General features: G+C 41.0%; 1 long non-coding RNA gene across 1 annotated transcript; it reads right to left on the minus strand.

Moving 5' to 3' along the window:
• Positions 1–219: 219 nt before the first annotated feature.
• Positions 220–2,927, minus strand: LOC139975006 (uncharacterized). The gene is made up of 3 exons (XR_011795625.1): positions 2,502–2,927; positions 1,470–1,668; positions 220–1,031 (listed from the first exon to the last, which is right to left on the minus strand). It is a non-coding gene; the product is annotated as an uncharacterized lncRNA (long non-coding RNA).
• Positions 2,928–5,449: the final 2,522 nt, after the last annotated feature.

Raw genomic sequence — 5,449 nt, forward strand, 5'->3', positions numbered from 1 at the left:
GAACATTTAAAACTAAAATAAATATTTAAAGGAAAATTGGGAAAACTTATTTTTACAAAATTGTCAAAATCTTTTCCCACAAAACATCTTGAGAATACTTATGGGATTACTTTGAAATGCTCTTAAGCCATTAAGTTGGCAGTGTTCAACAGTTTTCAAACAATTAGACCCCCTGATGACCTATACCTACAATTTCTTAAAGACCCTCATTGTCCATTTAAAGCCCCATTGACTTACACACTAAATCACAAAAGTAATGTGGTCTCTAAGTCTAGATAGAAGTTTTCACTAGCTAAATGCTACCTATCACCGGATAGCTGACAAGTTGGCCTTTCATGGCACTAACAATTTTCTGTATCATGACCATGTAGATTTTTTGCTATTCGAGCCGGAAGTTTTCGTCACTTGTAAACAAACCTCTTCACTCAGAGGTAAACAATTTTCCTACGCTGCTCCTAGGAAGCCTAAAGGGGTCTAAAACTGCCTCAATTGGCCCAATTTTCTCACCACATGTACATTCATGCTCTTCAACATGCAAGCCACAAAAATCTATATTATGATTGATAACAGGTCAAAAAGGATGTTCCCCGCTGCTTTTTGGCACTTTTCCTGAAGGAGAACAATCGAAGGGATGGATATAGACTCTAATAGGAGTATGCCAACTTACGTGAGAGATTAATTTTTTTTCATACCAAAATGATACATTTTATAGTCGTCACAATATAAACCACAACATATTTCAATGCAATTATCATTTTTGGTCCATAAAGATGTCTTTTCAGAGATTTCAGTATGCACTGTGCAGTATGTAAATACACATATGAGCAATACTGTGTAAGCAGTAACCAGGTCTACGTCTGCAACAACATTTCCAGTCACCAATTTTGATAAACTTGACCAAGTTGGGTGCATTTATGATTCTTGCAGGTTTTATTGGTATCCGGATCACAGTCCACTTGGTCTAGCTTGCCATACCTGCAGCAACATCATCCAGAGAAGGGTCAGCGGGGAGGGCTTTTTCGTCTCTGGCTCTGAAATGTGATGAAATTGAAAACTACTTTTGTTTAGCTCAGTTGATTCCTCCCAAACTGACCTACAGGACATACCCCAATGTATTCCTGAACTGTTTGGAACATGTTAAACTGATATTGCCTGTCACTTCAGTGCAACTGTTAAGTTACTTAGAATAAGAGATTTGAAGGTGTTCTTTGCCAAAACTGGATCATTGGGATTAGTAAACCACAGCCTAACTGTAACAGTATGTACAGTAGTCTAAAGGAAAGCTTACTGAAATGCTATCTAAATACACAGTTCACCTCAATATCATATCTAGTCCATTTAAAGGTTTATCCATAGGTTGTTAAAATGTATTAAAGACAGGTGTAGGGGACAAGAGGTAGATAGGGGGCATAATTTGTGATAAAACATTCAAATTTGTTGCTCGTCAAAGAACAACAACGTCAAATTACCTTATTCTCCATGGGTGGCAAGCACTGGTTCCTATAGTTACTACAGTAGATCTCCCATGGAAGTATCAGGATATCTTTTTCTGCTGTCAGAGTTGTTTGGAATTTGTTGTTACCTCATCTAACCAGTTGAGTCCATTGATACCACAACCATTCAAAGTATATAGCTGTGAATGCTGAGGACTTGGCACATCAACTTTCTCTGAAAATTGACAAACAACAGAAAATTAATGATAGGCTGAGTAGGCTCAAAACCCCTTGATGCACATATGCAGGAGCAGAAAATGCATACCTTTGTGGATTATTTGCTAAATAAGACTCAAAACATTCTCTGTCCAGGGTATTAGCACTCAGCAGCCACTCCACTTAGGATACAGAACCCTACAACATTGGGCTACAGCTGGTGTAGACTTGGTCTAGGAAGTAGGATACTAACATAGCGCCACTATGAACCTGAGGCCTAGGCCTAAGCTAACAACATTATGGGTATTTCATGCATTGAAACTGAGTTTTTGTTCTTAGTTAAACACCAGGTACTTCCAACTTTATAAAAAATAACCTAAAATATGAGTACCATGTACTTTGTACCATGTACTAGAGCAGAAGGTAAGTACCACTCCGAAGATCTTCAGTTCAGAGTGCACGAAATGCAGACCGGGTTGGTGGTCGACGAAGTGTCTAGAAACTTGACATATGCTAGCCTACACCACAGGCGCTCGTAACATTATAGAATATAGGCCTAGTATACTAGTTAATAATACACATTTATATAAAATATGTCATATAAGTGTGTATTACTGCTTCTATAGTACTATACAATACATCTACGAGCGCATGTGGGCTACACTAGGTAGACTAAACTCCTAGCCTAGCTTCGTCCTAGCGTTAGCCACAGTTTTGCTTGCTATGGCCTAACGTTATAATTTTACCCATACTTTCCAGCCAAACATATCGCGGATATTCAAACCTTCTTTGAACATTATGTCAATTGTGTCAATTATTATTTATTAGAATTTCAGTTGTGATTGAACTTACCTAACTGACCACATTTTGAAACTGCTTCTGACAATTTGTTAAATGATTAAGAATCTTCTTATTTTGTTGATGGCCCTGTTCTATCTGCAGCTAGGTAATGGCCGCAATATACGACGTACGACGTACAACGTACGTGCATACAGTATACATGTAATCGCCGGCCGTCGTCTGAATTTTTGATCTCTGATCAGCTGAGCACACGGTATTCTACGGTACGATGATTGGATAAAAATAATGACGTCATTGGTCAAAGCTGAAGGTTATAGAAAGTAAACAAACAGAAGACTAGAATATTCTCGTCACGCTTACATACATGACATGCTTAGTGAGTGTCAACAAAGTTCGTACAAATTTATGTGACTAATTTATGTTAGTCGAACGACCATGCAAATTGGTCTGCAACTAACGAATTGGTAATGACTAGCTAACTCTAGTCACTGTGACTAGATTTTTGCGATTCGTGATTAACTAATGTTTACAGTGGTATACAGACTTTTCAGTCTGGGGGCACAGGGGGGGCACCAGCATTTGATGGGGGGCACTTAGGTGGATACGGATCGCCGACCTGGGGGAGGGGTCTAAGGGGAGGGGGTGCCCCCTCCAGGCGCGGCGGAACGAGAAAATTATTGGGGGCTAATGTGTAGAGACTATCACTTCCCGAGTGTTTTATGCTGCGAATACCTAGCCCTAAAATATGGGTCTCAAGCCTGCAATTTCTCAGATTGCACGTAAAAGTCTGTAAAAACATTGTAATTTGTATATTCGATGGTGTTTTGAGAGAGTAGCTATTACTCGGAGTGTACTCGCAAAGACGTTTTTGAGTACGTGTAGTAAGGGGATGTTGGAGAACTGGCTGAAATGAAGCAAGTCATTGGCCTAAGACGAAGTTGTGTTGCGCTTACCGGTACCCACACTCACTGCTTCCACTTTTCACGGGGCGTGAAGACGCGGTTGGGGTGACAATGTGGTCTATAGCCAGGGGACGGGCCGAGGGTCCCCCCCCCAGCATTTACTAAAATTATTACACCTATATAGTATACGTGTGCATCGGACAGATCGACAAGTATGCATTGAAAAAATGGGCAGATGCACGTTTCGGAGCCTTGGTAAATATTGGGGGGGGGGGCTTATCATGCATTTGCCCCCTCAACTTTTTCATTGGGGGGGCTGAGCCCCCCAAGCCCCCCCCCCCGTTCCGCCGCCACTGCCCCCCTCCCCTTTGGAAAATTTTCGCATACGATGGATGGGGTAGATGCAAAATGCTGCCACATTTGATGCTAAATTCGATCTGAAGATATCTCCAGAAATTGATATTTTTGAGGTAATGATTTTAACAAGGCGCAGAATTTTGCAGAGGATATGAACCACATGCTGTCGATATTATGCCTAACCCTATATCAATAGAACCTACATTTGTTGAATTAATGTGTGCATGACCCCCGACTCCTTTCTTGTCCTTCTCGTTTTCGCCCATTATCTATTAAGATGTAACAGGTTCCAGCATCGTTAATGGCTCCTATCAGGGATCTCACCATGCAATCCAAAGTTTGATCACACATCGAGTATGGCTCAGTATGCAGGTGAGAACATTCGCCATTTGTTCCTACAAGCATCTGACCTCAAATGACCTCTGCACCCCCTACACAACAGGGTTAATATATGGGTCCACAAATATAGGCAAGTATGGTGCCTGCGGACCCTCACATTCTCACATTTCGTCAGCTCCTAACCTGTCAACCTCAGACCAAGGCAACATATTGCAGTACCCTCCCTTCTCACAGTCATGTAGCTCGCGAAGCGGACGTGTATATCCGCTGGTATGGCGTGAGCACTGACACATTCAATGTAAATATCGACACCTGTTGTGATGGCGCGGGTTACGACTTCGATACCCGACGTTCAAGGATACACTTTTTTTCATTTTTTCGCAGCTCATTTGAAGAAAATACGAATTACTGTGCTTCTTTGTCCTTATGAAAAACCAATTCAGATGATGGGAGTTGAATATAACAAAATATATATATTTTTTTTTACCAACCCAAATCTCAGATGGGGGGCACTCGGGGGGCACTAGGTTTTCCAGGGGGCACGTGCCCCCCTGCCCCCCCCCCCCTTGGCGACGCCACTGTTGTGGTCCTCATTATACTGTTGGATGAAACATGGACATCGATATTCATCTCTCGTGTCTCAAAGTGACATTCTCAAAGCGATATAATGCCCTGAATTCGGAATGGCCTGTTCTTTTCGATTAATGGCGGTTAAACGTATGTTCCTTACAAAACTGTTCACATAGGCAAACGTACTTCGGACAAAAAACAAATATGCAATAGTGATTTTAAATTGTGAGAAGTGGTTTCCAGTAAAAAGTGATAATCATCAGCTTGCTGACGTCATTCGTGGAGTTTGAGCTACATTTTGATTGTAGTAAGGCCGTACTTGTTAACCCGTTGGAGTGTTCCACTTCCTTTACTTTATCAAACTGTCGGTGCTTGACGTAAAGATCAATGCACACATCACCTGATACAGACTTACTCTTCAAGAAAATTTAACTCTGCATTTTTAAGATACATACAGTAGTCTACAAATACATGCTACAGTATACTGTGACGGAATGGTAGCCAGTGACTTAGCCATTTGTCAAATTAATCTGTAAACTTTTGCTTGGGCAATGTGGTTTTTTTTTAAATCAATTAAGCTTAGATCCAGATAACACTAACAGGTTAAATTACTCGTGACGTTTGATGAAAAACTTACTAAGTATCGTAGCGAAAAGATGACTACTCCGACGACGACTCACGAAGACTTGAAATCTAGTATTGGTAGCAGTGACACTTTAGTTTGAGTTATAGAAGTCTATTGAAGTTAGTGGAGATCAAAGGTCGTTTGAGGTCAGCAGCGGTCAAAGTCTGCAAATCTTGTTAACAAGATCCTCAAAAGGGCACCTTGGT

This window comes from Apostichopus japonicus, chromosome 10 (genome assembly GCF_037975245.1).
Source record: "Apostichopus japonicus isolate 1M-3 chromosome 10, ASM3797524v1, whole genome shotgun sequence".
Lineage (NCBI taxonomy): Eukaryota > Metazoa > Echinodermata > Holothuroidea > Aspidochirotida > Stichopodidae > Apostichopus > Apostichopus japonicus.